At 44.8% G+C, this 22,018-nt stretch overlaps 1 protein-coding gene and 1 pseudogene across 21 annotated transcripts in view; one reads left to right on the forward strand and one right to left on the reverse strand.

Moving 5' to 3' along the window:
- Window positions 1-22,018, reverse strand: part of ATXN2 (ataxin 2) — a 155,529-nt gene that overhangs the window by 123,142 nt on the left and 10,369 nt on the right. The gene's annotated exons all lie outside the window — the stretch shown is intronic.
- On the forward strand, window positions 13,203-13,900 carry LOC116268933 (annotated as a pseudogene). The gene has a single exon (XR_004176202.1). The product of XR_004176202.1 is annotated as an interferon-induced transmembrane protein 3 pseudogene (transcript).

Below are 22,018 nucleotides of genomic sequence, written 5' to 3' on the forward strand. Positions count from 1 at the left end.
AGAATCGCTTGAACTTGGGAGGCAGAGGTTGCAGTGCGCCGAGATTGTGCCATTGCACTCTAGCCTAGGCAACAGACTCTGTCTCAAAAAAATAAACGTACATTTTCATATGTTTGTCTGTCTTATTCACTGTGTTAATTAACAAGCAAAACAATATATACAAACAATCTAATGCATCCTGATAACTGACAAACATTAAATAATCTAAGAATAAAATTACCTTCCATTATTGTTTCAACAACTGGGGGAGGCCAGATGTAGTGGTTCACACCTGTAATTCCAGCACTTTGGGAGGCTAAGGCAGGTGGATTGCCTGAGGTCAGGAGTTCAAGACCAGCCTTGCCAACATGATGAAATCCCCTCTCTACTAAAAATACAAAAATTAGCCGGGCGTGGGGGCACACGCGTGTAATCCCAGCTACTTGGGAGGCTGAGGCAGGACAATCGCTTGAACCCGGGAGGCGGAGGTTGCTGTAAGCCAATATCATGACAATGTACTCCAGCCTGAGTGACACGGCAAGACTCCGTCTCAAAAAAAAAACCAAACAAAAAAAAATTGGGGGGAAAAAACGCTGCAATTTCTACTGGTACTGTCACCATACAATATAAGTATAGAGCTTCATGTCTTTTTATTTTTCACCATTCTGCTCATCCATCACCATTTTTCAACACTACTCCTCTATATGTCCTTCAGTAGTTTCTAATGCTATTTCAACAAGGTCTGGGTAACAGATTTTTTTATATAATCAAAATATTTCATTGATCCAGGTTTCTAGAATCACACTGGTTGTATAGAAGTAACTAATTTTCTTTGGCATAAGGGTACTACATACCTCTAACCCCCTTCCAGTAAAACTGTAAGAATGCTCTTCCCTCCAGCTATTCACACGGCTGCCCCTTTCTTGTTAGTTACCAACTTAAATGTCACCTCCTGAGAGAGGCCTTCTCAAACTATCCCATCTACAGCAGCTCCCCAACTACTATTATGTCTACCTGTTTTAATACTTAAGTAACTAATATTTAGTACATCAATTAGACAATTAACTAAAATCTAGAAATCAAGTTCCACCTCTCAAGGTTAACTCACTTAGGTGAGTCATTTTGTTCTTCCCATTTCAGGCTTCTTGTTGTTGCTGTTTAAATTATTATTAGAAAGGGAAATCCTATACCACTTATTGAATATTTTCTCCCTAAAAAGATGAGTCAAATGAAGTGGCAGCAGGGGGTGGGCCATGACAACCCAAACATAGTAAAGCTAGAGGTTTTTTGTTTTTTTGTTTTTTTTTAAGCAAACTGAGGTGGGAAGGCAACTCTAAATTCACACAGAACTGCCAGATTATAATCATTTAGGATCACTGTTTCAAAACAATTACCATTCACACAAGAACTAATATCAGCATTAATTGCTTGGGTTCAAATTCCGACCCCAACACTTCTCAGCTCTGTGGCCTTAATCCTGTGACTTCAGCTCTCCGTGTTTCAATTTCAACATCTACGAAATGAAGATAAAAATAGTACCTTCTCAAAAGAAAAAAAAATAGTATCTTCTCATAAGGTTGTGGAAATTAAGTAATATTCCATACAGACAGCATAGCTTAAAACAGTGCCTGGTACGTTAAGTGCTTAATAACTGCTAGCTAATATAATTATTTTCCTCATATTCCAGCATACACTAGAGTAGTAAAGGAGAAAAAAAGGCCAGTTGCAGTGGCTCACACCTGCAATCCCTCTGGGAGGTCAAGGTGAGTCCAGGAGTTTAAGACCAGCCTGGGCAACATGGCGAAACCTCGTCTCTACAGAAAAATTTAAAAATTAGGCAGATGTGGTGGATCATGCCTACAGTCCCAGTTATTTGGGAGCTGAGGTGGGAGGATCACTAAGCCCAGAATGTCGAGGCTGCAGTGAGCCAGGATCACACCACTGAACTCCAGCCTGAGTGACGGAGCAAGACCCTGTCTTAAAACACCACCACCACCACCACCCACACCCTCTTTATATGAAGTTTTACCCCTTCAGTGCCTTTACCCCTTGAGTCCCTCTAGAGAAAGGGATAAGAGGCTTAGTCATGAAGCCATGAACAATTAGATCTACCTAGACACACCAAAAAATCCAAACAACTCCAGTAGAAAAGGATCTTAGGGCTCTAGTCCCATGCTGTCCAACAGAACTTTGTGCAATGATGAAAATGTCCTATGTCATGTTCTCCAGTATTGTAGCCATTAGGCATATGTGGCAGCTAAGCACTTGAAATGTGGCTAGTATGGCTGAGGAACTGAAACATTTAAATTTTAATCAACATAATTTTAAATTTAAAGAACCATGTGTGGAAGTAGCCACAGTACTGGACAGTGCCCATTCCCATCTTCTCAAGTTCTCCAGATAGCAAGCCACCCAACCTTCCACGGCATTCATATCACCTCTGACTTACGCACCAACAATGCTTCCTGACAGGAAACTCAAGTCTCTCCCAATGATCTACCCATTGCTCATAAATGTATCCCTTCCTGGAGGCCACAAAACAATTGTATTCCCCTTCAAAAGACTATCAGTGGAGGAGAGGAGAGTATAGCTGACACAAGGTTGGCCATTTACTGATAACTGCTAAAGCTGAGTGACAGGTACATAAGATTCATCCAACTGTTCTCTTTTTAAATACATTGAAATTTTATATTTTAAAAACCTTATTAGTGTTTACTTCAAGCTCATTTCATTTTCTAACTGAAACATATTCTTTCAAATTTGTTTCCTTACTTTCAGTGAGGACCCCCTCCAATTCTTTTATCACACTATGAACCAAATTTTTTCTACATACACCAAGTATATAGCATCCCCGTGGTTTAGCACAAACTCTTCCCTGCCTGAACTTCCTCCTCTCTTACATGGCCTCACTGAAAACTACTTATCATCCTTGAAGATCCTTCTCAACTCTCACCATTTTGAAGCCCTTTTTCTTCACTGCCCACCCATGGCAGTCCCCTCCCAGTGCTACCAGTTTAAACTATCTGCACGCCTGCCTTCTCTACATTGGGTAACCTGGAAGCACAGATAATGTTTCATTCATCTTTGTCTCTGTACTAGTCTGACAGCGTCAACTGTGTAATGAATTAATGAATATACAAACTCAATGAAATGCTAAACTGCATCCATTCATACTGTACTAACCCAAGCCCATAAATACCACTTTTCAACCTTAACTTGCTGGTGTAGTTACTACTGGTTTCCAAACACGCTAATAAGAACAGCTAAAAGTTACTGAGCACTTATTATTTGCCAGACACTGATTTAAGCGTGTTACACGTTTAATTCATTTAATCCTCTTCCATCCCCTTTTTACAGGGGAAGAAACTTAAGCTAAGTGAAAATAACTCGCCTTACATCACCAAATATGAAGCAGCAGGGATGCGAATACTAGTTGTAAAGTCCCTGCTCCTGTGTACAATAAAGAAGTCAAATCATAACGATCTCAAACGCAAGCTTCCAATCCCAAAATTCAGATTTGGGAAAAGGGATTAGGATGCGAAATAGGAATACTGACCTGTAAAAAGAAAAAATAACTTTAGGCATTCTCCATAAAACAGTGTGAGGGAAAATGGTAATCTTTTTATTCTTGTAATTTATAGTAAGCTACTATTGAATAAGAAAGCTAACTTGTACCAGACAAGGTTAAGTTCTACAGGAACTCTTTTTTAATTATTAGAATTAGTTTCATGGAAGATTTGGGCTAGATCTTAAAGGGTAAGTATGAGGATCTCGAATGGCAGAACAATGATGGAGAAGCAAGCAAGAGGCAGACGCTGGGCACTGAACCTCCACAAGCAGTGAGGAAGGAGACCATCTTGATTTAAATGGAGGTCTTATTTTTGAAGAGTTAATGGGAAACATGATCAGAAAGGTAAAATGGAGTTCTACCAGGGGTCAGCAAATGCCCATGGGCCTATGGCCTATTTTTATATGGCTTAAAGCTCAGAACATTTTTTACACTGTAAAGAGCTTTTAGGTCAGGCGCGGTGGCTCACGCCTGTAATCCCAGTACTTTGGGAAGTGGAGGTGGGCAGATTACCTGAGATCAGGAGACCAGCCTGGCCAACATGGCGAAACCCCATCTTTACTAAAAATACAAAAATTAGCCGGGCATGGTAGCATGCACCTGTAATCCCAGCTACTCAGGAAGCTGAGACAGGAGAATCGCCTGACCCCCGGAGGCAGAGGCTGCAGTGAGTCAAGATTGTACCACTGCACTCCAGCTTGGGCAACAGAGCAAGATACTGTCTCCAAAAAAAAAAAGAGCTTTTAAAGTATGTAAAGAAAAACATGCAAACACTCACAAAAAGGGGACTATATATGGCCTGCAAAGCCTAAAATATTAACTATCGGGCTGGGCACAGTGGTTCACACCTGTAATCCCAGCACTTTGGGAGGCTGAGGCAGGTGGATCATCTGAGGTCAGGAGTTTGAGACCAGCCTGACCAAAATGGTGAATCAACCCCATCTCTATTAAATACAAAAAAAATCAGTCGAGCATGGTGGCACATGCCTATAACCCCAGCTACTTGAGAGGCTGAGGCAGGAGAATCGCTTGAACCCGGGAGGCAGAGGCTGCAGTGGGCCAAGATGGCACCAATGCACTCCAGCCTGGGCAACAAGAGCAAAACTCCATCTCAAAACAACACAAAACAAAACAAAACACAAATTTACTATCTGGCCCTTTATGAAGTTTGCCAGGCCTTGGATTAGGTCATAGAAAGCTGTGGAGAAGACTCCCTCAGGCTTGGGAATAGGGTGATTTTTAAGCAGAGGGGTTACCCAACACAAGTAGAGTTGAAGCCTAACAGCAAAAGGTAGGCTAGGCTAAACCCATGGATAAAATCAATGTATCGTAGTAATTAACAATAAAATGTACAACCACCTGATATTATTGTTTGGCCCAAATAAATAACAGTATAGCCAGGAATTTGCATAAAGCCACAGAGGAAAGAAATTATTTCCTCAACTATTACATTCATTTCCTCTGGAAGACTAACACGTACTGCTGAAGTCTTGTTCAGTGTCCTTCTAGCCCCAGACTTTGCAGCCTACCAAAATGGACTGAGACAGGGAAAGCGTGGGCAAGTGAGTTCCATACTCTAATTTTCCTACAAAAACATCCTAAGTGGTGTGTGGGTTCTTAGATCAAGTCGCAAACACATTCACAGTCCATGATATCGTACAACACTACTTTTAGTTCAAATTAATTATGAGTAACAATGGACTATCTGCCAAAAGAGGCAGCTGCAGAAAACTAACCATCATTTATGATGCTGTTTCCAAATTTCAAAATTTAAAAAAAAAAAAAAAAAGAATTATAAACAAACTTTTTGACTGAAACTCACTGACAGAGAACTGCCAGGACTAAAGCATGGTTGACAGAAGAAATTTTATGGTGGACAACATTGACTGGATTGTTTTCTTCATTGATTTTTTTTTTTTTTTTTTTTTTTTGAGATGGAGTCTTGCTTTGTCGCCCAGGCTGGAGTGCAATGGAGCAATCTCAGCTCACTGCAACCTTCACCTCCCAGGTTCAAGCGATTCTCCTTGCCTCAGTCTGCCAAGTAGCTGAGATTACAGGTGCCTGCCACCACGCCTGGCTAATTTTTTTGTATTTTTAGTAGAGATGGGGTTTAGTCATGTTGGCCAGGCTGGTCTCAAATTCCTGACCTCAGGTGATCCACCCGCCTCAGCCCCTCGAAGTGCTGGGATTACAGGCGTAAGCGACTGCTCCCAGTCTCCTTCATTAATTTTTAGTGGCTTTTGTCATATCTCTATATTACAGGCAGTGGAACAGTTATTAAAAAGCAAAGACTTTGAAATCTCACAAGGTTAAAAATCTCAGCTTTGTCGCTTTGTCACTTCCTATCTCTTTGACCTAAGGGCAATTTCCTTAATTTCTCATATCCATCACTTCCTCATCTGTAAAAAGGATATGGCACTACCAGTCTGACAGGCTGGGCTGTTATAAGACTTAAAAGATATACAAGTAATGCTCTTGGCACAGCTCTCCTGAAACCTAATAGGCACACAATAAATGGTATTTATTTTATTACATAACATTTATTACATAAATAAAATGTTCATCATCTCTTTTCACATCATAGATAGCTAAATGTGGTTTTTTTCTTCAGAAAAATGGCCACTACTACCACTTGGCTCAGAAATGCTAGTTTTTTTCTAAAATGTTTTATATAGAAAAAATTTTAATAATCAATAGACATTCTTATATATTTCCTTACCCTTTTAGATTGGGTTAAAAAGTATGGAGACTTCCAGCCGGGTGCGGTGGTTCACGCCTGTAATCCCAGCACTTTGGGAGGCCAAGGCAGGCAGATCACGAGGTCAGAAGATCGAGACCACGGTGAAACCCCGCCTCTACTAAAAATACAAAAAATTAGCTGGGTGCGGTGGCGGGCGCCTGTAGTCCCAGCTACTCGGGAGGCGGAGGCAGGAGAATGGCGTGAACCCGAGAGACAGGGCTTGTAGTGAGCCGAGATCGCACCACTGCACTCCAGCCTGGGCAACAGAGCAAGACTCTGTCTCCAAAAAAAAAAAAAAAAAAAAAAAGTATGGAGACTTCCTATAGCATTTATAGACTATGAATAACTAAATTCCCTATCTGTCACAAATGTAAATTCCTCGTTTTCTTTATTTCTTCCCTTTTTTTTGGCGGTGGGGGGATAGGGTCTCTGTCACCTGGGATGGTAAACAGTGGCTCAATCATAGCTCACTGCAACCTCGAATTCCTGGGTTCAAGTGACCCTCCTGACTCAGTCTCCCAAGTAGCTGAGACTATAGACATCCACCACCATGCCCAGCTCATTTATTTTTGTAGAGATGGGACCTCACTATGTTGCCTAGGCTGGTCTTGAATTCCTGAGCTCAAACAATCCTCCTCCCTTGGCCTCCCAAAGTGCTAGAATTATAGGTGTGAGCCACTGCACCTAGCCAAAATTCCTCATTTCTTTCCATTTTTCACATTGTTGAAGTATAGTCCTTCACCCAGAGAAGCTAGTGACTCAAGTTCCTGACTGATTAAAAGAAACTAATCATAACATTTTTTAATACCATCACTAGTTTTCTTGTCCTGTTCTCACTTGCATATACCTTTCAGAGATCCAAAACACAATGATAGTAACTCATTCATTCCGTCTCTGCCACTTTCTGAGTGAATTTGAATAGGTCACTTAACCTCTCTGGGCCTTCATTTCCTCATGGGTAAAATGGGGACAGGATAACGGATGATCTAACAGGGCTATGTGGTAATCACATGAGATTATGTATGCCCTGGGAGAATAAACTCAGGGTAGGGCCCGGTCCACTCAATCCTGTTTCCCTCCTTTTTAATTATGACCCTAATCAATTTTTACAAGCTGAGGTCAGAAAGCTTCTCAAACATACTTATTTCTGTGCCTAGCCAGTGGCTGTCCCTGAAGCACTAAAAAGAACAAGACCCTTAGCAACATACCAGACTGCTGATGAGAGGGGCTGGAGCGCAGTGATGTGACCATAGCTTCTGCAATCTTGAACTCCTGGGCTCAAACAATCCTCTCGCTTCAGCCTCGTGAGTAGCTGAAATTACAGGTGTGTGCTGCCATCCCCCATTAATTAAAAAATATTTTTTGTAGAGATGGGGTCTTGTTATGTTTCTCAGCCTGGTCTTGAACTCCCGACCCTTCCCACTTCAGTCTCCCCATGGCGTGGGGAGGTTTACAGACATGACCCAGACCCATTCTTCAGATGGTTTTTCTTTTTTCTGGTTTTTTTTTTGTTTTGTTTTTCTCTTCATCTAAAAGAACTCCTTTTAAGATTTTATGAGGCAGAAGTAAACAGTACCATCTCAAACACCTCAATACCATAAGGTGGCAGGGGTAATGTGAACTTTCTGTCTAGTCTATACTATCACATAAGCTCCAGAAAGAGAGAGACCTCATCTGGCTTATTCACTACTGTATTCCCAAGCCTCACAAGCAGGAGGTATACCAAAAATTTAAAAAAGGGTAGGGAATTAAACGTGGTATGCCTCTAAATGCCATGCTTTCTACATGACAGCTTTTTCTTGACAGGGTCAACTCCTACTGCCTAATAATAAAACCAACAGCCGGGCACGATGGCTCACGCCCGTAATCCCAGCACTTTGGGAGGCCGAGGTGGGTGGATCACTAGGTCAGGAGTCTGAGAACAGTCTGGCCAAGATGGTGAAACCCCATTTCTACTGAAAATACAAAAATTAGCAAGGCACGGTGGTGGGCGCCTGTAATCCCAGCTACTTAGGAGGCTGAGGCAGGAGAATCGCTTGAACCTGGGAGGCGGAGGTTGCAGTAAGCCGAGATCATGCCACTGCACTCCAGCCTGGGCGACAAGAGAGAAATAAACTCCATCTTAAAATAAATAAAGTAAAATAAAATAAAATAAAACAAAACAAAACCAATAGTCTGGCTGGGCACCATGGCTCACACCTATAATCCCACCTCTTTGGAAGGTCGAGGTAGGCAGATCACTTGAGACTAGGAGTTCGAGACCAGGCTGACCAACATGGTGAAACCCCATTTCTACTAAAAATACAAAACTTAGTCAGGCACAGGAGTGCATGCCTGTAGTCTCAGCTACTCGGGAGGCTGAAACAGAAGAATCACCTGAACCCAGGAGGCAGAGGTTGCAGTGAGCTAAGATTGCACCACTGCACACCATTGTACTTCAGCCTGGGCAACACAGCGAGACTCCAGCTCAAAAAATAAAAATAAAAATAAAACCAATAGTCACATATTCAACAAATTATTATTATTATTTTGAGACGCAGTCTCGTTCTGTCGCCCAGGCTGAAGTCCCCTGGCACGATCTCTGCTCACTGCCTCCTGGGTTCAAGAGAATCTCCTGCCTCAACCTTCTGAGTCACTGAGACTATAGGTGTGCCACCACAAATAGCCAATTTCTGTATTTTTAATAAACACAGGGTAGGCCAGGCGCAGTGGCTCATGCCTGTAATTTCAGCACTTCGGGAGGCCGAGGCGGGTGGGTCACAAGGTCAGGAGATTGAGACCATCCTGGCTAACACAGTGAAACCCCGTCTCTACTAAAAATACAAAAAATTAGCCGGGCGTGGTGGCAGGCGGCTGTAGTCCCACTCCTGCTGAGGCAGGAGATGGCGTGAAACCAGGAGCCGGAAGTTGCAGTGAGCCGAGATTGCGCCACTGCACTCCAGCCTGGGCGACAGAGTGAACTCCATCTCAAAAATAAATAAATAAACAAACAAACAAACACGGGGTTTCACCATGTTGGCCACGCTGGTCTTGAACTCCTGACCTCAGGGGATCTGCCTGCCTCGGCCTCCCAAAGTGCTGGGATTATAGGCGTGAGCCACTGCACCTGGCCACAGCAAATTGATAACTTACTAAGCATACAAAGTTGTACAAGGCACTTGTTCCTACTGTCAAGATGCTCTAAATCTAGAAGGAAGATAATGCAAATACTTCCACATAAGTCAGATCCCAAATAAAGACATGCACCGCATGTTTCAGTTAACAACAGACCTATATACAATGATCAACTAGTAAGTTAAATTAAATTTATTCTTAAAGAAAGGTATTTTTGACCAGGCACAGTGGCTCACACCTGTAATCCCAGCACTTTGGGAGGTCAAGGTGGGTAGATCACTTGAAGTCAGAGGTTACAAGTCTTAACTCCTAACCACACTGAACTTTCTGTCTGCAGAGAGTACTGGTCAAGAGTTCACAAAACGGCTAGGCATGATGGTGTGCACCCACAGTCCCAGCTTCTTGGGAAGCTGAGGTGGAAGGATTGCTGGAACCCAGGAGTTCAACGCCCTGGGCAACACAGCAAGACCTCATCTCTGGCCCGGTGCGGTGGCTCACGTCTGTAATCCCAGCACTTTGGGAGGCCGCAGCAGGTGGATCACCTGAGGTCAGAAGTTCGAGACCAGCCTGGCCAACATGGTGAAACCCCATCTCTACTAAAAACACAAAAATTAGTCGGGTGTGGTGGCACACACCTGTAATCCCAGCTATTCAGGAGGCTGAGGCAGAATAGTCGCTTGAACCTGGGAGGCCGAGACTGCAGTGAGCGGAGATAATGCCACTGCATTCCAGCCTGGGCGACAGAGCAAGACTCTGTCTCAAAAAACAAACTAAGAAAGATATTTATCAATTTAGTGTATCCTAACTGTACAGTGTTCATCTATGGTAGTATACAGTAATGTCCTAGGCCTGCCCATTCACACACCACTCATACAATGACTCATCCCAAGCAACTTCCTGTCCTGCAAGCTCCATTCATGGTAAGTGACCTATTCAGATATACCACTTTTATCTTCTATGCTGTATTTTTACTTACCTTTTCTATGTTTAGATATGTTTAGATACATAAATACTTAACATTATGTTACCACTGCCAACAATATTCAGTACAGTAACATGCTATATAGATTTGTAGCCTAAGAGTAATACTGTGTACCACAGCCTATGTGTGTAGTAGGTATACCATCTAGGCTTGTGTAAGTATACTCTATATTTGCACAATGATGTGATCACCTAAAAAATTTCTCACAACACATCCCCATCATTAAGCAATGCATAAACACAGTTTCTCATCACCGAAGATGGTATGAATGTCAAATAAACACATGAAAAGATGCTCAATATCACTTTGCATTAGGGAAATGCAAAAGAAACCCACAATGAGGCCAGGCACAGTGGTTCACTCGTGTAATCCCAGTACTTTGGGAGGCTGAGGTAGACGAATCACTTGAGCCCAAGAGTTCTACACCAGTCAGGGCAACATAGTGAGACCTCTTCTCTACTAAAAATCAAAGCAAATTACCAGGTGTGGTGGTACACGCCTGTGGTCCCAGCCAGGAGGCTGAGGCAGGAGGATCACTTGAGCCCAGGAGGTCAATGTTGCAGTAAGACAATATCGCACCACTGCACTCCACCCTGGGTGACAGAGCAAGACCCTGTCTCAAAAAAAAAAAAAAAAATTAATACACTGTTAGGGGAAGAAAATATAGTACAGTCACTTTAGCAAACAGTTTAACAATTACTTTTAAAATTAAATAAACACTCACAGGATTATATGTACCCTGGAAAAATAAACACTTTCCACAAAACCCAGCAATCTCATTTCCATGCATGCCAACCAAGAGAAATAAAATCATATGTTCACACAAAACCTGTACATAAATATTCACACCAGCTTTATTTTTGTCTTTCTTTTTTTTTTTGAGACAAGAGTTTCGCTCTTGTTGCCCAGGCTGGAGTGCGCAATGGTGCAATCTCAGCTGACTGCAACCTCCACCTCCCGGGTTCAAGCAATTCTATTGCCTCAGCCTCCTGGCTGGGTTTACAGGCATGCGCCATCACGCCTGGCTAACTTCATATTTTTAGTAGAGATGGGGTTTCTCCATGTCAGTCAGGCTGGTCTCAAACTCCCAACCTTAGATGATCCTCCTGCCTCGGCCTCCCAAAGTGCTGGGACTATAGGCGTGAGACATCGCACCTGGCCTCCAGCTTTATTTTTAATAGCCAAAACCTGCTAACTCAATGTCCACCAGTAGATGAACAAACTGGTACATGCATATAATAGACTACTACTCAACAATAAAGAGAAAGAAACTACTGAGTAACATGCAATAGTACAGATGACTTTCTTTTATTTTGAGACAGAGTCTCACTATGTCACCCAGGCTGGAGTGCAGTGGCTTGATCTTGGCTCACTGCAACCTCTGCCTCCTGGGTTCAAGCGATTCTCCTGTCTCAGCCCCCTCGAGTAGCTGGGATTACAGGAGCGCGCCACTGTGCCCAGCTAATTTTTGTATTTTTAGTAGACATGGGGGTCTCACCATGTTGGCCAGGCTGGTCTTGAACTCCTGACCTCCGGTGATCCACCCACCTCAGCCTCCCAAAGTGCTGGGATTACAGGTGTGAGCCACCAGGCCCGGCCAGAGATGACATCTTGCTGTGTTGCCCAGCGCCTTGAACTCCCAGGCTCCAGCCATCCTCTGACCTCAGCTCCCCAAGTAGCTGGGACTATGGGTGCACGCCATCACGCCTAGCCATTTTGTGAACTGTTGACCAATGCTCCTCTCTGCAGACAGAAAGTTCGGTGTGGTTAGGAGTTAAATGGGAAGAAAGAGGAGGCTGGGTGCAGTGGCTCATGCCTGTAATCCCTTCCAACACTTTGGAAAGCCAAGGTAGGAGGTTCACTTTAGCCCAGGAGTTCGACACCAGCCTGGGCAACAGAGCAAGATCCTGTCTCCGGAGGGAAAAAAAAAAAAAGAAATTAGCTGGACATGGTGATACACACCTGTAGCCCCAGGCCAGGTACTCAGCAAGCTGAGGAGGGATGAATGCTTGAGCCCAAGAATTCGAGGTTACACAGTTACAGTAAGCTATGATCGTGCCACTACACTCCACCCTGAGCAACAGAGAAAGACTCTGTCTCCAAAAAAACAAAAGATGACAATGGGAGGTGGGTGTAGTCCCAGCTACTCAGGAGGCAGAATCATCTGGGCTCAGGAGTTAAAGGTCAGCCTGAGCAACATAATAAGACCCTGTCTCTTAGGAACAAAACGGGAGGGGGAGAGAGTAGGTGGGGGGTGGGGGAGAGGAAGGGGTGGGAGAGACAGAGAAAGAAAAATAAAAGAAGAAATAAAAAGAGGTAGAGAAAGGAAGGAAGTGGGGGAGGGAGGGAGGGGAGGAGGCGGGGGGGGGGGAGAAAAGAAGAAAGGAAAGGAAGGATGAAGAAAAACAAAAATGACAGTGAAAGGCCAGGCGTGGTGGCTCATGCCTGTAATCCCAGCACTTTGGGAGGCTGAGGCAGGTGGATCACCTAAGGTCATGAGTTCGAGACCAGCCTGGCCAACATGTTGATACCCCGTCTCTACTAAAATACAAAACCTAGCTGACCATGGTGGCAGGCGCCTGTAGTACCAGCTACTTGGGAGGCTGAGACAGGGGAATAGCTTGAACCTGGGAGAGGGAGGTTGCAATGAGTCAAGATGGCACCACGGCACTCCAGTCTCGGCAACAGAGCGAGACTCCATCTCAAAAAAAAAAAAAAAAAAGCAAGCAATGTATTAGAAATAGAAGTACATCAGATTCTAATGTCAGTTATGCAGCCAATGATGAGACACTCTGGCAAATAACCCTCTTGGTCTCAATTTCTTCACCTGTAAATAGAATGAGTACTAAAAAACCACCAGAGCCAGAGAAATCCAAACTATCAGGCAAAGGGAGGGGCCCACTGAGAACCAGCCCAGCAACCCGACCACAGCTGGTCTTCCCTGGACACCATGAACCACACTGTCCAAACCTCTTCACTCCCACCAACATCGGCCATCCCCCTAACTATGAGATGCTCAAGGAGGAGCAAGAAGAGGTGGCTGTGCTGGGGGTGCCCCACAACCATGCTCCCCTGATGTCCACCATGATCTACATCCACAGTGAGAACTCCATGCCCGACCATGTTGTCTGGTCCCTGTTCAACACCTACTTCATGAACTCCTGCTGCCTGGGCTTCATAGCACTGGTCTACTCTGCGAAGTCTAGGGACAGGAAAATGGTTGGCGACCTGACCAGGGCCCAGGCCTACACCTCCACCGCCAAGTGCCTGAACATCTGGGACCTGACTGTGCACATCATCATGACCATTCTGCTCATCATCATCCTAGTGTTGATCTTTCATGTCTATCAATAGATCAGGAGGCATCATCTAGGCCAGGAGCTCTGCCCATGATCTGAATCCCACGTACTCCACCTTCCATTCCTCGCCCTGCCCCCAAAGCCAAGTCCTGTATCAGCCCTTTATCCTCACACACTTTTCTACAATGGCATTCAATAAAGTGCTCGTGTTTCTGGTTAAAAAACAAAACAAAACAAACACCAGAGTAATTTCAACTCCAAATGTGTTTGACTCTACACTGTTGAACATCTACTATGTGCCAAGAACAGAACATAAGAATAATCTAGGCTGAGTGTGCTGGCTCACAGCCTTAACCCCAACACTTTGGGAGGCCAAGGCAAGAGGACTACTTGAGGGCAGAAGTTCAAAACCAGCCTGGGTAACAGTGAGACTGTCTCTACAAAAAATTTTTTAAATTGTAGGGAGCAGCACTTTGGGAGGCCAAGGCAGGCAGATCACTTGAGCTCAAGAGTTTGAGGCCAACCTGGGCAACATGGTAAGACCCTGTCTCTACTAAAAATACAAAAAATTAACCAGGCATGACGGTGCACGCATGTGTTACCAAGCTACTCAGGAGGATGAAGCATGAGAACTGCTTGAACTCGGGAGGAGGAGGTTGGAGTGAGCAGAAATTGCACCACCGCACTCCAGCCTGGGTGACAGAGCGAGACAGTGTCTCCAAAACAAAACAAGAAAACAAAAAAAAAATTGAAGGGTGTAATGGTGCATGTGCCTGTGGTCCCAGCTACTCAGGAGGCTGAGACGGGAGGATCACTTGAGGCTGCAATAAGCCATGATCGCAATACTGTACTCCAACCTGGGCAATAAAGCAAGATCCCATCTCAAAAAATGAATACATAAAAACAGAAAATATTAAGACTTTAGTATCTCACTTTATAAAGAAGGTATTGTTTCCCTTTTTGGTTTTTTTTTTTTTCGAGACAGAGACTCGCTCTGTCACCCAGGCTGGAGTGCAGTGGCGCGATCTCGGCTCACTGCAACCTCCACCTCCTGGGTTCAAGCGATTCCCCTGCCTCAGCCTCCCAAGTAGCCGTGACTACAGATTCATACCACCACGCCCAGTTAATTTTTTGTATTTTAGTAGAGATGAGTTTTCACCACGTTGGCCAGGTTGGTCTTGATCTCCTGACCTCATGATCCGCCCGCCACGGCCTCCCAAAGTGCTGGGATTACAGGCATGAGCCACCGTGCCCAGCCAAGGAAGGAATTCTTTCTCTTTTAATAAATAAACTAAGCCTGAGAGTGGCTGAGTAACTTGCCCATTCAAACTTCTGACCAAGTAGTAAGTGCCAACCATCCAAGAAACAGGGATACAATCAATAGTGAATAAAACAAAGTTCCTGCTTTCATAGAACTTAAATTTAATTACTAAAGAGTGAACCATGGCCGGGAGCGGTAGCTGATGCCTGTAATCCCAACACGTTGGGAGGCCGAGGTGGGCGGACCACCTGAGGTCAGGAGTTCAAGACCAGCCTGAACAACATGGCAAAACCCTGTCTCTACTAAAAACACAAAAATTAGCTGGGCATGGTGGTGGGTGCCTGTAATCCCAACTATTTGGGAGACTGAGGCAGGAGAATCACTTGAACCCAGGAGGCTGAGGTTGCAGTGAGCCAAGATCACACCATTGCACTCCAGCCTGGGCAACACAGCAAGACTACGACTGAAAAAAAAAAAAAAAAAGAGTGAGCCATGATTCCAGCTTAGACTGGAGCTGCCAGATAAAATACAAGATGCTCAGTTAAATTTCAACTTTAGATAAGTAACTTTCTTCTATGCAATTTGATACACAATTATACTAAAAAATTAGTCAATGTTCATCAAAAATTCAAATTTAACTGAGTGTCTTGTATTTTTATTTGCCAAATCTGACAACCCTAGCTTAGATATAACCTCAAAACTCTTCCTCAAACCTTTAACTGCATTTCTGTGGCTCTAAAGCAGTAACTTTCTGACTGTATCAATAAAAAATTACTTTAAAAAATTTTGGGCTAGGTGCGGTGGCACATCCCTGTAATCCCAGCATTTCTGAATGCCAAGGGGGGTGGATCACCTGAGCTCCAGAGTTCAAGACCAGCCTGAACAACATGGCAAAACCCCATCTCTACAAAAAATACAAAAATTAGCCAGGCACGGGGGCATGCTCCTGTAGTCCCAGTCACTCAGGAGGCTGAGGTGGGAGGATCGCTTGAGCCCAGGAGACAGAGGTTGCAGTGAGCCGAGACTGCACCACTGCATTCTAGCCTTGGTGACAAAGACCCTGTCTCAAAAAAAAGAAAAAAAAAAAAAATTAATTGAACCATTGCTGCTCAAGGCAGAGCAGGACTAGTCCATAGGCAATGTGCCTAGAGTTGGCCAAAAACTACATTTTGAATTACAATGCAGTATATATACATTAACTCAAACCAAAGCTTAAAACAATTCTTGGCAGCTGGGCGCAGTGGCTCACACCTGTAATCCCAGCACTTTGGGAAGCCGAGGCAGGTGGATTACAAGGTCAAGAGATCAAGACCATCCTGGCCAACATGGTGAAACCCCATCTCTACTAAAAATACAAAAATTAGGTCAGGCGTGATAGCTCACGCCTGTAATCCCAGCACTTTGGGAGGCCGAGGAAGGCGGATCACCTGAGGTCAGGAGTTCGACACCAGCCTGACCAACAAGGAGAAACCTTGTCTCTACTAAACTACAAAATTAGCCAGGCGTGGTGGCCCATGTCTGTAATCCCAGCTAATCAGGAGGCTGAGGCAGGAGAACTGCTTGAATCCAGGAGGCAGATCAGGCCACTGCACTCCAGCCTCAGCAACTAAGAGTGAAACGCCATCTCAAAAACAATTATTTCAATAATGCAGTGTGTCCTAACACTTCCTATTCATTTTTCTAAAAATGCTTGTCATAATCCACTGATGTAATTTCACAATCTACTAAGGGGTCATGACCCGCCGATTGAAAAATACTTCTCTGGGAGATATAAAAAAATCATTTAACCTGGCGTTATGAGTCACCATTATGAGCACATTAATTAACTACATTGTGCTATAAAACAGTAATGCCCTTAGGGCCTAAAGTATACAGCTACAAACTTAGTCAAAACTCCCAGGCCAGGAGTGATGGCTCATGCCTGTAATCCCAGCACTTTGAGAGGCCTAGGTGGGTGGATCACCTGAGGTCAGGAGTTCAAGACCAGACTGGCCAAAATGGCAAAACCCCATCTCTACCAAAAATACAAAACTTAGTCGTGTGTGGTGGCGGGCACCTGTAATCCCAGCTACTCAGGAGGCAGAGGCAGGAGAATCGCTTGAAGCTGGGAGGCAGAGGTTGCAGTGAGCCAAGATTGTACTACTGCACTCCAGCCTGGGCAACAGAGCAAGATTCTATGTCAAAAAAAAAAAAGCCAGGTGTTGGCCGGGCACGGTGGCTCAAGCCCGTAATCCCAGCACTTTGGGAGGCTGAGGCGGGTGGATCACGAGGTCAGGAGATCGAGACCATCCTGGCTAACATGGTGAAACCCCGTCTCTACAAAAATACAAAAAACTAGCCTGGCGTGGTGGTGGGCGCCTGTAGTCCCAGCTACTTGGAGGCTGAGGCGGGAGAATGGCGTGAACCCGGGAGGCGGAGCTTGCAGTGAGCCGAGATCGCGCCACTGCACTCCAGTCTGGGCGACACAGCGAGACTCTGTCTCAAAAAAAAAAAAAGCCAGGTGCATTGGCTCACGCCTGTGGTCCCAGCATTTTGGGAGGCTGAGGCAGGCAGATCACCTGAGATCAGGAGTTCAAGACCAGCCTGGCCAATGTGGGGAAACCCCGTCTCTACTAAAAATACAAAAATTAGCCGGGCATGGTGACCAACGTCTGTAATCTCAGCTACTCAGAAGTCTGAGGCAGGAGAACTGCTTGAACCCGGAAGGCAGAGCTACAGTGAGAGGAGATGGTGCCACTGCACTCTAGCCTGGGTGACAAGAGCGAAACTCCATCTCAAAAACAACAACAAAAAACCTCCCAGAATGGTATATTTTTTGAGCTCTTGTGTCCTTTTTTTAGTAATTCTCCAGTCTGTTTTGTTTTTTGAGACAGGGTCTCATTTTAATGCCCAGGCTGGAGTGCACTGGTGCAATCACGGCTCATTTCAACATCCAGACTCAAGTGAACCACTCGCCTCGGCCTCCAAAGTAGCTGAGACTACAGACGTGCATGACCACGCCCGGCTAAATTTTTAGTATAAATATTTTTTGTTGAGACGGGGATTGCCTTTGTTGCCCAGGCTGGACCTGCACTCCTGGGCTCAGGTAATCTGCCTGCTTCAGCCTCCCAAAGTGTTGGAATTACAGGTGTGAGACACCATGCCCAGCCATCAGTCTTCCAAACGTGTTTTTTGTATTTTTCAGAGAGTCTCGCTCTGTCACCCAGGCTGGGACACAGTGACACAATCTGAATCTGAGCTCACTGCAACCTTCGACTCTGAGGTTCAAGCGATTCTCCTGCTTCAACCTCCCAAGTAGCTGGGATTACAGGCGCACGTCCTGCCCCACGCCCGGCTTTTTTCTTTTTTTTTTTTTTGAGACAGAGTCTCCCTCTGTCGCTAGGCTAGAGTGCAGTGGCCCAATCTCGGCTCACTGCAACCTCTGCCTCCTGGGTTCAAGCAATTCTGCTGCCTCAGCCTCCTGAGTAGCTGGGATTATAGACGTGCACCACTACGCCCAGCTAATTTTTTTGTATTTTTAGTAGAGATGGGGTTTCACCCTGTTGGCCAGGATGGTCTCAATCTCTTGACCTTGTGATCTGCCCTCCTCAGCCTCCCAAAGTGCTGGGATTACAGGGGTGAGCCACCAAGCCCAGCCCTTTTTCTGTTTTTTAGTAGAGACAGGGTTTCACCACATTGGCCAGACTGGTCTCAAACTCCTGACCTCAAGTGATCCACCGTGCCCAGCCAAGTCTTTCAACTTTCTATCACGCTACTGTTATTTCTCATTGCGGTTAATATATCTGCCTCTGAAAATATTACTTTTCTACTTGCTGCCAATATGTATATCACAAAAGAAAGCTAGATAGAATCATGTGTAAAGTAAAAGTAAGTTCTCAAAGAGGCCATAAAGAATTCTCCAGACCAGAGGCTGAAGCAGGAGGAGTTTAGGCCCAGGAGTTGGAGGCCAGTCTGAGCAACATAACAAGACTCCCATTTCTACCAAAAAAAAAAAAAAAAAAAAACTCTCCTTTCTATAATTTGCTCAAGCTTCAGTGAAAAGACATTTAGTCTTTAATTCCTGATTTCCAAATGCGTTTCAGGAATGAAAATAGTTAACTGCACAAAGTCCACAATAAATGTTTATAAACCCGAAAAGAAAAATGCAGTACTTGTTTCAAGACCAGCCCTTTATAAAAAACTAAAATTATAATCAAGATTAATTCCACTTAGAAAAATATTTGACCTGGCTAGCCACGGTGCCTCACGCATGTAATTAAAGCACTTTGGGAAAACTAGGTGGATGGATCACTTGAATTTAAGAGTTTGAGACCAGCCTGGGCAACACGGCTAAACCCTGTCTCTACAAAATATACAAAAACTGGGCATGGCTGCATGTACCTGTAGTTCCAGCTACTCAGGAGACTGAGGTAGGAGGACTGCTTGAGCCCAGGATGTTGAGGCTGCAAATGAGCCATGACCATACCACTATACTCCAACCTGGCCAACAGGGTAAGATCCAGTCTCAAAAAAAGAAAAAAAAAAAAAAAATTTTGATCATTGGCAACACTGTTCAATAAAGCCTCTCAAGGCAATGGCTTCAGGAGACCAATATTCTAAAGCTCTGATACAGTTAATAAAAATAAACCATGTTCACTTATATTGCCAACAAGCCTCATACCACAACTAATGAGTTTTAAAAAGACTTCATTACAGAATGACATTTTATTCCATTCCCAAAATGTAGTTAGCTATTAATCATGGCACAAAACTGACATTTTCGGGCTGGACACAGTGGCTCACGCCTGTAACACCAGCATGTTAGGAGGCCTAGGTGGGTGGATCACTCGAGGCTATGATTTCAAGATCAACATGTCAAAACTCCACATCTACTGAAAATACAAAAAAACCAGGCGGGCACTGTGGGGCACACCAGTAGTTCCAACTACTCAGGAGGCTGAGGTGGGAGGATGGCTTGAACCCGGGAGACAGAGGTTGCAGTGAGCCATATTTGCAGCACTGCACTCCGGCCTTAGCAACAGAGTCAGATCCTGTCACGAAAATAAATAAATAAATAAATAAATAAAAGAAATTGACATTTTATAGTCACTTGACACAACTTCAGGGTTTAAATTACAAGCAATCTATGTAAGTATCGTTAAACGTTAATGAGAATTTCAAATTTTCACATGAATGCAAACACAGATAATTACCAGCAAATAAAAAGTCAAGGTTGCCAGGCGTGGGAGGCTGAGGCAGGTGGATCACTCGAGGGCAGGAGTTTGAGACCAACCTGGCCAATATGGTGAAACCCAGTCTCTACTAAAACACAAAAATTAGCTGGGCGAGATGGCGCATGCCTGTAGTCCCAGCTACTCAGGAGGCTGAGGCAGAAAAATGTCTTTAACCCAGGAGGCAGAGGTTGTAGTGAGCCGAGATCGCGCCACTGCACTCCAGCCTGGGCGACAGAGCGAGACTCCGTCTCAAAAAAAATAAAAATAAAAAATAAAAAGTTAAGGTTAACAGCTGTGACAAGTTTTAATTAACAACCCAGACTCATAAAAATACTAAACCAGGCCAGGCATGGTGGCTCATGCCTGTAATCCCAGCACTTTGGGAAGCCAAGGCAGGCGGATCACGAGGTCAGGAGATCAAGACCATCCTGGCTAACACAGTGAAACCCCGTCTCTACTAAAAATACACAAAAGAAATTAGCCAAGCATGGTGGCGGGCACCTGTAGTCCCAGCTACTCGGGAGGCTGAGGCAGAAGGATGGCATGAACTTGGGGGGCGGAGCTTGCAGTGAGCCAAGATGGCACCACTGCACTCCAGCCTGGGCGACAGAGCGAGACTCCGTCTCAAAAAAAACAATAAAAACAAAAACTAAACCAAGCCGGTCACGGTGGCTCACTCCTGTAATCCCAGCACTTTGGAAGACCGAGGCAGTTGGATCACCTAAGGTCAGGAGTCCAAGACCAGCCTGGCCAACACGATGAAACCCCATCTCTACTAAAAATACAAAAATTAGCCAGGCGTGGTGGCACACACCTATAATCCCAGCTACTCGGGAGGCTGAGGCAGGAGAATCACTTGAACTATGGAGGCAGAGGTTGCAGTGAGCTGAGATCACACCACTGCACTCCGGCCTGGGTGACAGGATGACACCCCGCAACACACGCACACACAAATAATAATAATTTAAAAAATCAGCCAGGCATAGTGGCTCACACCTGTAATCCCAGCACCTTGGGAAGCCAAGGAGGGCAAATTGTTTGAGGTCAGGAATTCAAGGCCATCCTGGGCAACAAGTTAAAACCTCTGTCCCTACAAAAAAAAAAAAAAAAAGCCAGGCGCAGTGGCTTACGCCTGTAATTCCAACACTTTGGGAGGCCAAGGTAGGTGGATCACCTGAGGTCGGGGTTGAAGACCAGACTGACCAACATGATGAAACCCCATCTCTACCAATAACAAAAAAAATTAGCCAGGTGTGGGGGTGCATGCCTATAATCCCAGCTACTCAGGAGGCTGAGGCATGAGAATCACTTGAACCCAGGAGGCAGAGATTGCAGTGAGCCGAGATCCTGCCACTGCACTTCAGCCTGGGCAACAGAGTCAAACAAAAATTTTGCTGGGCATGGTGGCACATGCCTGTGGTCTCAGATACTCAGGAGGCTGAGATGGGAGGATCACCTGGGCCTGAGAACTTGAGGTTGCAATGAGCCATGATGATGCCACTGCACTCCCTCCTGGGCGACAGAGCTAGACCCCGTCTCAAAAAATAAATAAGGCCGGGCCCAGTGGCTCAAGCCTGTAATCTCAAAACTTTGGGAGGCCAAGACGGGCAGATCACCTAAGGTCAGGAGTTCAAGACCAACCTGGCCAACATGGTGAAACCCCATCTCTACTAAAAAAAAAAAAAAAAATACAAAACTTTGCCAGGTGTGGTGGTGCACGCCTGTAATACCAGCTACTCAGAAGGCTGAGGCAGGAGAATCACTTGAACCTGGGAGGCAGAGGTTACAGTGAGCCGAGATCATGCCACTGCTTTCCAGCCTGGGTGACAGAGTGAGACTCTCTCTCAAAATAAATAAATATC

Source organism: Papio anubis, chromosome 9 (genome assembly GCF_008728515.1).
Source record: "Papio anubis isolate 15944 chromosome 9, Panubis1.0, whole genome shotgun sequence".
NCBI lineage: Eukaryota > Metazoa > Chordata > Mammalia > Primates > Cercopithecidae > Papio > Papio anubis.